The sequence below is a fragment of the Canis lupus genome, chromosome 33 (assembly GCF_048164855.1).
Source record: "Canis lupus baileyi chromosome 33, mCanLup2.hap1, whole genome shotgun sequence".
In the NCBI taxonomy this organism is placed as follows: Eukaryota; Metazoa; Chordata; class Mammalia; order Carnivora; family Canidae; genus Canis; species Canis lupus.
The window spans coordinates 33836433-33849327 of NC_132870.1; the positions used below are offsets into that span (position 1 = coordinate 33836433).

Genomic DNA, 12895 nt, shown 5'->3' on the forward strand with positions numbered 1-12895 from the left:
CATCCAGGAAGATTGTAAAAGTTCCTGCTTCTTCGGGGCTGAGCTCTCCTGTCCCAGAGGCTCTCGCCACCCTGCCATAGCCTGGCTCCGTGTGGGGGTCCCTCCTTCACTGGATTTTTTATTTAATTTTTTCCCGCCTTCCTACCTTGTTAGAAGCGAAAACCCTTCTCTCTGTAGCTTCCGGCTGTTCTCTCTTTAAATCCCGGGTCAAGGGATCCCTGGGTGGCGCAGCAGTTTGGCGCCTGCCTTTGGCCTGGGGCGCGATCCTGGAGACCCGGGATCGAATCCCACGTCGGGCTCCCGGTGCATGGAGCCTGCTTCTCCCTCTGCCTGTGTCTCTGCCCCCTCCCCTCTCTCTCTGTGACTATCATGAATAAATAAACATAAAAAAAAATCTCGGGTCAAATTTATAGGTGTGCAGGATGGTTTGAAAATTATCTAGGTAAGTTGTGGGGCTGGGTGAGGTGAGGACCCTACTCCTCCAAACATCCTGCCCTCCCAGCGCCAAGCAAGTTGTTAAGAGCTGTACCCCAAGCCGCACGATTTATGTTACGAATGCCAACCCTAACTAAGTTGGAAGTTCGAAGGCTATTTAGGTGGCTGGTGGGAGAGTTTGTCCTTCTTTCCATTGGTGAATGCCAGCATCCTAAACAAGACATTTGAGCACGCTTGAGGGAGGGAAAGGGCTTAAGGAACACTCCTCACACACTGCAGGTCTAGAGATGGAAGAGTTGCTAGAGTTACTGGAGGGTATAAAACAAAAATAGAATAGAATGTGAACATTTCAGTAATATGAAAGGAATACACATCTGGCAATAGGAGACACAAAGAGAGAAAGAGAAGAAATTGAAAGAAGATACAAAGAAAAGATGTTCTGTACCCCTGGAAAGACATCATTTGCAGGGGTTTGTCCTTTGAAAAGATAATCTCAACACTTTTTGGAAAATTCTAAAACAATCAAATCCATTGCCAATAATGAAAGATGCAAGAAAATATGCTACCGTTCTGTGAGGAAACAAGGATTTATTTATGATAGCTGCTGACACTTGAAAGGACCTGAAAGACCCCTTGGGAAGTTGGGAGCTGCCTTCTTCAAGCGAATAGGGCCATGGGGAAATGATGGTTCAGAATCTGATAGATAGACTCATATATAAGCCCTGCTCTATCAATTGCTAGATGAAACCTTGAATAATGTGCTTGTCTAAGGGTCCTAGGTTTTTTTTTAAAGGTGCTAATTAATGTTCTTTATGAAGTTGTGAGAATTATATGAAATAATTGGCATATCCCTGGAGTTTCAAAGTGCGATTACTATGTTAACATGTTAATTCTATCCTTTCAAGATTTCTCAAAGTTCAGATGGGAATGAATGATACTCTCATGAGAGAAAATGGGGGTATATTTTAGATGTATGGTTTTGGGGTAGTAATTAAAAGTTTTAGGTCATAGCTAGAGTTTGCACTGCCTCTTTCCATGACAGTTGAATCTCTCAGAGAACAGCTAAAAAATCTATTTTTTATCTATTTTTTATCTATTTTTTAGCTCTGCTCCACATATGGTGTCAGTAAGTAAGATTTTTCTGATGGGCTCTTGCTTTTTAGTTAGATATGGAGTTAGGTTTCCAGAAAGACCAGCTTTCATTTGAAGGTGTGGATTCCAAGAAATGGGGATCACTGAGGCCTATCTTAGAGGCTGCTTACCAAAGCAGCCAAATTCTTTTAACATGTCCATGTAGATAGGTGGTTGGAATTACTGACATTTTCAGGAAGTACTTTGTATTATCACTACAAATGTAGTGTTGCCTTGAACTAACCCTGATTTATACTTCCTGGAATATATGCATTAGTATATGTTATTTAATATATATTTATTATTTAATATTTAATACATTTGTAGATTTGACCTTAAAATTTACTTTTGATGATCTTTTATTTTTGTGTCTGAACTGATTTTCTTTTCTTTCTTTTTTTTTTTTTTAGGATTTACTATATGTTTTAGAGAGGAAGAGAGTGCAAGTGGAGGGAGGAGCAGAGGGAGAGAGAGAAAGAGACAGAGACAGAGAGAGGGAAGCAGACTCCCCATTGAGTGTGGAGCCTGATGTGGACTTTGATCTCACCACCCTGAGATCATGACCTGAGCCAAATTCAAGAGTCTAACACTTAACCGACTGAGCCACCCAGGTCCCCCTACGTTTCTACTTTTCTTTTTTTTTTTTTAATTTTTATTTATTTATGATAGTCACAGAGAGAGAGAGGCAGAGACACAGGCAGAGGGAGAAGCAGGCTCCATGCACCGGGAGCCTGATGTGGGATTCGATCGCGGGTCTCCAGGATCGCGCCCTGGGCCGCAGGCAGGCGCCAAACCGCTAAGCCACCCAGGGATCCCCGTTTCTACTTTTTAATAGCATTTTGTTTTTACCAATTCTTAGTTATCACTTTCCTTCTTCCCCATGGTAAAGAGACCTGTAAAAGTGTTTGAGAACCACTGGCAAAAGAAATTGGATAAAGAATTTGAGAAGGAGCCTCAGTTTCGAAGCAATAGCAGTCTAAAGCCAAACTCATGATCTCCTTGAAAACATGTTCTATTTCAGTCAGTGGTGATATGCAAGCCCCAAATTAGCAAGTCCCTGCAGACACTCTCATCCACCACATCCAATCTATCATGAAATCCTACTGATTTTACTTTTCAAGTGAAGTATATTCTGAATCCGTTTATCTTTCTCTCTTCCTGATGATTCAAATGGCCATGATATACGTTCTGGATTTCTATAATGGTTTCTTCCCCAATTCTGCTCTTGTATCTTTCTAATCCATTCTCCACAGATTTGGCACAGTAATTCTTTTAAAATGCAAATGTAATCACATCAATTTTTTCACATTGCTATTAACATTGAACCAAAATCACTAAAAGTCCTTCTTGAATCCTACAAAATATCACAGGTATCTTCTGTGATATCTGGAAACTCTCTTCCTCTTATATAGGGACCTAGAATTCCTTATTTAAACTACTCTATTTCAAGGCTTTTCCTTACCCTTTCCCTTGCCTGGACCAATCTTCCCTGGTCCTGATCCTACCCTGTTATTTTCTATTTTGGATTAAATGTTGCTTCCTCCAGGAAGCATTCTTTAGCTTCTCTGCTGCAGTCAAGTTCTCCTACATCCTAATGCATTTATCATGTTTTGTAATTACATATTTGTTTGTGTGATTATCTGATTACCACTTGAGCTCCTCACCACATTGCATCACAAGAGTGAGGGCAATAAATACTTTGTGTACCATATTATTTCATTATCTGATATAGAATTGGAAATTTAAAAACACTTGTGGACCAAGTCTGAATGAATGAGTTGGGTTTTAGACTCAGGCAATTGCCCTTGGGTCCAGTGTGATTTTGACCACATTTCCTGCTTTTTCCTCTCTTGTTCAATAGATAATTCTATCTTTTAATTGAAAACAAAAGGAACGCTAGAATCTTACCTTCACAGAGAATTTATAAAAGTGGAGGGAGGTACTTGAAATAAACAAGATCAATCAGATTATTCACAATGGAATTGTGTAAAGAGAGAAACCTAGCATATACAAGTCTCAGTGCTAAAAAATATAAAAGGACAAAGAAGCAACAAGAGAAAAATTAAGAATTTTCCACCATTATCATGATAAAATAAGACCAGAAGCTATATATTTATGTTGCAAGTTGGTCCAGTAAATAAAGTAAATTAGGAGGAGAGGGGCAGAAAAAGAGTGTCACTCTACTATTGATTGCTAGCATACATAAAGAGAGCTGAGCAAAGCAGTGGCTTCTTCTCAGGCTCTAAAATACAGTTCATAGACATGTTATTTTTCTGTAGCTAGTTCTTAAAAACCACAGAAAAACTGATCTATCGATATTTGGTTAGGCATTTCTCTCCCCAGAAAAGATTTGCTTAAAATGAGGGAAAAAATTTTCAATGACCTACTAACCTAGTTAGATTGTTAGAGTCAGCATTTGGCAACAAAATGATACCCTGTGATTCACAATGGCCTCTTAGTAAATAGTCTAAAACTTTTGATGATAGCTTTTTAAAGTCACAACGTTTGTTGCAAACAATGGGAAGTCTTACTTTGAAAGTTTTAAGGGAGATGCTTGGAATTCTGCTGTTCCCTGTGGAAGAAGCAAATAGAAGACTGCTAAAAAAAATAATAAAGCACACCTGGGAAGAATGGGCTCGAAGCCCTCTCTCAGGAAATTATCATGCTTTATATCCCACACCTGGATGGAGTTTTGCATTCTTACTACATCCTGAGTAGGACTGTGTTATTTTAAAATTGACAAATGAAAGACCTGCCTAGACCATATGTGATTATGGAATACTTATTAATGATGGATGCTTTAACAATAAGAAATTGCCTTTACACAAGTATTTACGGTTAACAATTCAATACTTTTTGTATTTGATGCAGATGCAAAGTCAACAAGTAGAATTTTAAAAATACTTATATTTGAAAAAAGAAAAATCAATTCTAGAAAGAAAAGAGACAAGGGAAAGAAAGAAAGATACTTGTATCTATTTTACTTCATATAAAAATCTTTGCTATTTATATATGCTAGGTAAAAAATTTTCAAATAATGACATATTTGGATCTGTTAATTTCTAATGAAAATGACTTGCTTGAGTCTGATTCTAAACTCACATGCACATTGTATCTGGTTGTTCAACTTCAAGGAAGCAGATTATATTAAATCAGCAATTATATTTTAACTTCAAAAATCAATGATTAGGAAGAAAATTTCTCTTTCTGTTTTTATATTACATGACAATCCTCCAAGAAATAGTTTACCTGTGATATTTAAACAATGAATATCAGTGACACTGTTGAAATACAACCCAATAACTTTCATGACAAGTTATTTACATTTTTTCCATTTCTGTTTCTTAATCCATAAAATAAGAATAATAATTAATTATCTTATAGGATTATTGTGAGGATTTAAAGTATATATATATATATGCCTATTTTAAGCACTTTATATGACAGTATTATAATAAGCAGAAAATTTAAACTCTAAAGAAAACTTAAAAAGTAGGAAATTAAACACACCTCAAACATATACAAAAAAACCCCTCAATTTACAGATCTCCCCACCATTTTATTAGAGGAGAAGTAAGCACATCTTTGACTCTCAAAGATCCATTTTAAAAGTATTTTACTTTAACAGTGACTATATGTTAAATAAAAGAAACCATAATAAACCTCCCAATGTCAGGATTTAATTTGGTTTGGGCTTCCTAAGTATCTCAAAGGAACGTTTTTCTGCCTAGAGACCCCCATTTTCTAAGGCTTTATGAAGCAAAGCTTAGACATCCTCTTTCACCACTCTCCCAGAACAGCGAAAGTGTTAAAGCTTATAGATGGAAGTAGAGAAAACATAACAGACAAAATAGTATACGTACTTTTTATAACTGGAGAATTTTTATGGCATAAGGAAATAGTATTGTTTCAGCAAGATGAAGATTTGATTCTACAGATTTGCAGAGAAACCTTAAAAAGACATCAGATACTAATTTTGTGATATATAAAATAATTAATAAGAATCCTGAAATACCTCTTAGAGATGCCTTGTCCAAATGTCAAATTGTAAATGTAAGGTTTATAAAACTATCAAGTTATTATGCAAAGAAGGCAATCTTTTGATAAAATATAAAGCTAATGGAGTTTAACAAAACAAAACAAATTAGAAACATTCTCCTTTTCTTTCACTCTCCAAGGCACAGATTAATTTTTTTTTGCTCAGATTTATATCTAACAGTTTGCTTTAAGCAATATTAATATGAGTGAAGAACTAGGGAATTTCTTGTTCCTTTGAGATTCATGTTACTAAATATAGGGTGTGACCATTTGGTAATATGCAGTTAACAGGATCCTGCTTTGTCGAGAGGAAAAATACATTATTTGAATAAGTGAATGAATAATTTTCAGAAATTCAACACTAGCATATATGTCAAATTACCATCCTTGAAAAAAGATGCTATTTTTTAAATGTTGTGATCTTCCTCTTAGTATAGTTTTTGGAGTTCACAAAAGGCATAATTCCAGACAACAGGTCATGGATTCTCTGTTAAAGGAACACAACATAACATAAGTCATATGCCTTGCTTTATGGAAATTACCCTGACCCAGCATGTTATGCATTAAAAGAACGATGGAATAAATGAATAAACCAGTAAAACATCAGCCCATCTGACCCCAATCTCCTTTGCAATGGGCATTTTTCAAAGTTGGGTACTTTTTTCTGGTTTTCCATCTGTCTGGACCTCCTGATTTAGTGATGTGTTTGACTCCGTCCATTCACAAGCCTGATTCATTTCCTGGCTTTTAAACTCTTTCCTGGCATAGTGCCCTCTTGGGCTGCCATTTCAGAAGTAGATCCTCTTCTTTCTTTGGGTTTATTCCAAAATCAACTATATTCAACTCAGAACTTTTTATGTGAAGCCTTGACCAACCAAGGTCCAGATCTATTTTCTTATACTGCTACCACAGGTAAAATAACCAAACAAAAGCAACATACTTTGGTCTTTATACTTTTTTTTTAATGAGGTATAATTGACATATACCATTATATAAGGTGTGCAACATAATGGTTTGATATTTGTATACATTGTAAAATGATGACTACAATAAATCTAGTTAACATCTGTCACATTTAGTTACCAAATGATCTTTTTTTGTTCTTAATGAGAACTTTTAAGATCTACTCTCCTAACATTGTTTTAATTATAGCCACCATGCTGTACATTACATCCTCATGACTTATTTATTTTAAAGATTTTATTTATTTATTCATGAGAGATACAGAGAGATGCAGAGACATAGACAGAGGGAGAAGGAGGCTTCCTGTGGGGAGCCTAATGAAGAACTTGATCCCAGGACCCAATGACCAGGACCTGAGCCAAAGGCAAGTGCTCAATAACTGAGCCACCCAGGTACCCCTTATATATTTTATAACTGGAAGTTTGTACCTTTTGACCTCCTTTACCCATTTCCCCCATTCTCCCACTTTCTACCTCTGGCAGCTGCCCATCAGTTTTCTGTATCTATAAGCTTTTGTTTATGTTTTAGATTCCACATGTAAGTGAAATTGTATGCTATTCATTTTTCTCTGTCTGACTTATTTCACTTAGCATAATGCCCTTTAGGTCTATCCATGGCAAGATTTCATCTTTTTTAACGGCTAAATAGTATTCCACTACACAGACACAAACAGACACAGACACACACACACATCGCATTATCTTTATCCATTCATCTGTCCATGGATGCTTAGGTTGTTTCCATCTTTGCTATTGATAGTAATGCTGCAATGAATATGGGAGAGCTTATATCTTTTTGAGTTACTGATTTTCTTTTCTTTGAATGAATACCCATAAGTGAAATTGCTAGATCATGTGGTAGTTCTATTTTTAATTTTTTGAGGAACCTCCATAATAGCCTTTGCACCAATTTATGTTCCTATAAACAGTCCACAAGTTTTCCTTTTCTCCACAGCCTCACCGACACTTGTAATTTCTTGTCTCTTTGGTAATGTGAGGTAATATCTCAGTGTGGTTTTGATTTGGATTTCCCTGATGATTAGGGGTGTTGATCATCTTCTCATGTACCTTTTGGCCATCTGTATGTCTTTGAAAAACTGTCTATTCAGATCTTCTGCCCATTTTTATTGGGTTGTTTGGGTTTTTTGCTTTTTGTTTTTTTGGTTTTTTTTGCTAATATGAGTTGTGTAAGTTCTTTATACATTAGCCCCTGATAAGAGGCTAATGTCCAAATTTGCAAATATTTTCTTCAATAAGTTGCCTTTTCACTGTGTTGATGGTTTCCATTGCTGTGCTGATTTACTTTGTACTTTAAACATCAGGTTTTAAATTATTTATTGACCTGTAGGAAAAACACAATTGATAATGTCAACTAAGAGGATTCTGTAACAATGGGAAAGCAAAGTAGGAACATTAATGTGAGCATCATGAGGCACTGCTGTGTTTAGTGAGTAATCATCAGTCATATAGCCCAGGTTTTCTCTCTGTGTCTTCCAGTAAATTCTTAATTGATTCAGAGGATTACTAGATATCTCTATTCCTTATTTTTCTTTCTTGCATAAATGTGGAAAAAATTATGGTCACCATCATGTTTGGTAAAATAGCTATCTAGTTGTTTTGTTCTTTTTTTTTTTTTTTTTTATGATAGGCACACAGTGAGAGAGAGAGAGAGGCAGAGACACAGGCAGAGGGAGAAGCAGGCTCCATGCACCGGGAGCCTGACGTGGGATTCGATCCTGGGTCTCCAGGATCGCGCCCTGGGCCAAAGGCAGGCGCCAAACCGCTGCGCCACCCAGGGATCCCTAGTTGTTTTGTTCTTATATTTAAACCCATCAGTAGGAAGATTCACTCAGTATTCCCTTAACACATCTGAGTGTTTAATGATTCATTTGATTCAAGAGTGCAAGTAGCAATATGAGTTGTAGCTATCCTACGTATTTTAATTGATACTTTTAACTTTTGACTTTTAAGCTATGAAGCACCTAAATGACTTCAGAGTAATGAATAAATGATTTTTGCCTCCTGTTTTTAGTTGGAATATAGTGATACAATAAAGTATATCCTCAAGTCATAAAAAATGTTCATATTTATTTTCTAGTAGAAAAGTTTATTTTAAAATAGGTTAAAGTTTGATCTCTTTATAGGAACAATACAGTTGCATATACTTCTTTGTGTTAATGACTAAAAGAGGATACTATCACTGTATTATTAATTTCTCCTAATACATAATATAGTATCTATATGATTATGACCTCATGGTCATGATTTTTGTCTTTATGTAGGTCTTCTATGCTTAAGAAGAAAAATTCCCACTCCAAGACTACTGGTGTTAACCAACTGCTCTGCAAATTTGAGGTCTGGGTTAAAAGAGGAGACTATGGATGACATATACTCTAGAATGTATATCATATTATTCAGATAAGCAGAATAATACGTGGAAGTACCCTGAGTAAAATTGCACCCCATAAATCTGTAAGAACACACTGCCAGTTTTAAGAATGATCCATGTTTCATTCCAGGGGTAGTGTGCTTTACAATACAGATTACATACAGGTAGGTAGAGGCAATATGTGCAGTAGCATGGCTCCCAAACCTGGCTCATTGTTGAAATCTCTTGGCATAGCCCTTGCAACCAGTAAAATCAGAAGTTCTAAAAAAAAAAAGAAGTTCTAGGATATATCCTCAGAATCCTATTTTAGAAATCTTTCTAGTATGGGAGCTACTACTGTATTGGCCAGAAGTCTAAGACTTGAAGTCTAAGAAGAGAAACTAAGGCTAAGTTTGTGGAGTCTCACTTTTCTCATCATTAAAAGGGGGGAAATAACCTGCTACGTAGATTAGAGTAAATCATATGTATAACCTGCTATGTAGATTAGAGTAAATCATATGTATAACACCTGCCAAAAATTGCTACTCAGAAGATAATCACTATTTTAAAAATTGATGATAGATCTTATAGGGCAAGATGAACTTCAGTCAATTGAACAGGATTTGCCAAGTAGGACTAGACAAGAGTTCAGAAGCTAAGGGTTAAGAAATAATAACAAAGGAAAATAGTGCATGAGGAAGCAGATGAGCAATTCAGTGTGATGCGGGAAGCACCAAAGTGGGCTGCAGAAATAGTGTAGATTGGAGCCATGAAGAGAGTGAGAACCAAATTGCCAAATAATGTTGATGGATCAGATTGGAGAGACAACTAATCCAAAACCTAGGGAGATAGGCCCTGAACTCTAGCTCCAGGAACCAATGCAGAGACTGGGCACCAGGGATCAAAGTCCAAGGAGAACCAGCCACCTACATGAGTGTAGCACACAGTCTAGCATTAGGTTACTGTTGGAGCAGCCTTCCTAGATTTAGGGGATAGGAGCTGGCAGTGAGAAGTTCGTAATTATGGATCATGGGTAAGCACAGGCAGTTGGACCATGGTGTCTATGATGTCACAATACTTCCCCATTTGCTTCCCATTCTGTGGATATGAAGAAACTGAACAAAAGAACATGGCAGTTGAAATCCTTCTCATATTTGAAAAGAACACGAAGAGATAGAAGAATATGATGCCACATTTTAGCTAATTAGCATAGTAGGTTTTCATAAACAAGAAATATGATGTAACAAGAATATGATGCCACAATTTAGCTAATTAGCATAGTAGGTTTTCTTTCAATGCAATGGTTGGGAAAATGGGGTGGCTTTGGATCTGAGAGAGAAAGGCAAACACTTGCCTTGTGAGGAGAGCATGAACTGGAACATGGAGGTAGGAATGGCAGTGTCCTTTCAGAGAGAAAATTGGTCAACCGACAGTTACTAATAGATTGGAAGTGAAGGAAATGATTGAAAATAGAAAAATTAGAATATTATTGCTATCCTGATTTGGGAGTTGCACTTACTGAAATTTTACTAACTGGTCCAGATCATAGGAGTATTATATATTAAATTATGCTTTTGTGTTCTTTCTATAATTTTTTGGTGAAGGAAATTTTTTGAGGTTTTGTTACATTGTTCATATGATTTTAACCCTGCTACTTAATTGTATTTCATTGTTGTTTACTCAAAGTGTTTAGGAATGCCATTTAAATGTTTAGCATGACCATTTAAATGCTTTCATAGAGTCTAGGAGCTCTTAGAGATTTGATTCTCTATTACTGCATATCAAAGATATTAATATGCTCCCACATTAAACATTATTTATATTAAATTGGTTTTCAATGCAGTTGAATAGTTTTATATAATGTACTGTTTTGTATACATCTTATTATCAATTAATAACTATGATTTTTTTCATACTTTTTAGCCAATGAGCTTTTTAAGGGTCTTGAAAATCTAGCAAGCCCAAGATGTTGTGCTCTTAATGATTTATGGAAAAATAATTAGTGTAGGAGTGAGATTATTTTACACATGTAGGATACTCTTAGAAAAAAATGTTTTAAGATTCATTATAAAAGAATATAAGAGAATGTTGATCTTTCAAATGTCCTATTTCTCAAAATAATAGGAATTAGTGATTAGTTTTTGGTTTATTTTACATTTATGTGGTTTCTCCCCTAAAGTATCTTGTAAACTTTTTAAAGGCACACTCTCCTTCTTAGACCATATTTTATCCTTAAGATCGGTCCAGTGATTTCTGCTTAGTAAGAGTTTTTAGATTAATTGTTCCTTCAGATCTAACCACCTCCTTTTTCAAAAAAATAAGTTTACTAAACTTTTGCTTATTATTGTAAGTAAAGTTCTTATGGTGGTGCCAACTGGCAGAAATCATGAAAACATGTTACCAATAGATTGATTGTGTAATATTTTAAGAATTTACTGCTGATTTTCTATGTTCTGGCCAACAGAAAAAATATTAAAAGGTCAGCATATGGGTTTTTGTATTAAAAATACCTCAAATTTTACAGTTTTGTATAATATTATTCAGTTTAATGCCAGCATTGAACAACATGTAAGAAAAGAACATCTGCCAATTCATAGACTTGCTAATAAAGTTCTGTTACAAATTAACTGGTTCATTTGTACGTATTTTCTTGTATGAAGACAATTTATCTTATAAACATGGTAAAACATAACATATATATATGTATATATATATGCAAGATCTAATCTCAGTCTACTTTTTCTTTTCAACTAAGCAAATAGGCTATATAAATCAATTGGTGTTTTCAGGCACTGTGCCACATCTGAGCCTGAGAATTACCTTAGATCTGTAACTTGAGTGGAGGTGTGAAAACAAACCAGTTCACAGCAAGTCTATCGTGAAAAGATCACAGGGACCACTCATTTCATGATTCTGGGCAGATTCAAAAAAATCACTGAGGCTACAACATTGCGTCTTCCTTAGGGTCAACTGAAAAGACAGCATTTATAAAACAGTGGAAGAATGGAATGGGCAAAAAGGGCATAAATGTCCTAAATCATTATTATATAGCAGAACTGATTTTCATTTTGAAATGGAATTTTTTTCTATAACCAATTTGTTGTTTTATTTATTTTTTATTTTTTTAAAGATTTTATTTATTTATTCATGAGAGACAGAGGCAGAGAGAGAGGCAGAAACACAGGCAGAGGGAGAAGCAGGTTCCATGCAGGGAGCCTAATGCAGGACTCGATTCCAGGTCTCCAGGATCACGCCCTGGGCCAAAGGTGGCGCTAAATCGCTGAGCCACTTGGTCTGCCCTGTTATGTTGTTTTAAAGGAAAATTGTATTACCTGCTCAAATGTCATCCATTTGGAAAAATATAGAAAATATCTATAGATACCATTTATATATACCAGTAGGAGAGATTCATTCAAAATTCTATTCTATTATATGGCAAAATTTTATCCTACTATATTTAGGAGCAAGAGAACATTAAAATCATTTAATAGTTTTTGAACTGGCAAAAACATATTATGACAAAACAAGCAAACACTTTCAGCCAGATTAATTCATTAGAGATTCTTATATGCCTTTTTTTAAAATATATTTTTTTAATTTTTTTATTTATTTATGATAGTCACACAGAGAGAGAGAGAGAGAGATCGAGAGAGGCAGAGACATAGGCAGAGGGAGAAGCAGGCTCCATGCACCGGGAGCCCGACGTGGGATTCTATCCCAGGTCTCCGGGATCACACCCTGGGCCAAAGGCAGGCACCAAACTGCTGCACTACCCAGGGATCCCTCTTATATGCCTTTATTCCTGACAAAGAAATACAAGCAAATGAATGTTATAAAGGAAGAAATAGAGCATTTTAATCATAGCTTTTGATATATTTCTTTAGTAGGTTTTGGTTACATCTAAATATTTCTCAATAGGAACAACATAATTCATTAGATTTTTGCCTGAGTATGTGGAAGA

At 35.7% G+C, this 12895-nt stretch overlaps 1 long non-coding RNA gene across 4 annotated transcripts in view; it reads left to right on the forward strand.

Annotated features, from left to right (window-relative positions):
• Positions 1 to 8423: 8423 nt before the first annotated feature.
• LOC140623697 (uncharacterized) overlaps positions 8424 to 12895 on the forward strand; it is a 114333-nt gene continuing 109861 nt past the window's right edge. Inside the window, exon 1 of one of the 4 annotated variants that reach the window (XR_012023250.1) lies at positions 8424 to 10320. This is a non-coding gene — a long non-coding RNA (uncharacterized lncRNA). The remainder of the gene's footprint in view (positions 10321 to 12895) is intronic. The other 3 variants (XR_012023248.1, XR_012023249.1, XR_012023247.1) reach the window with 3 other exon arrangements.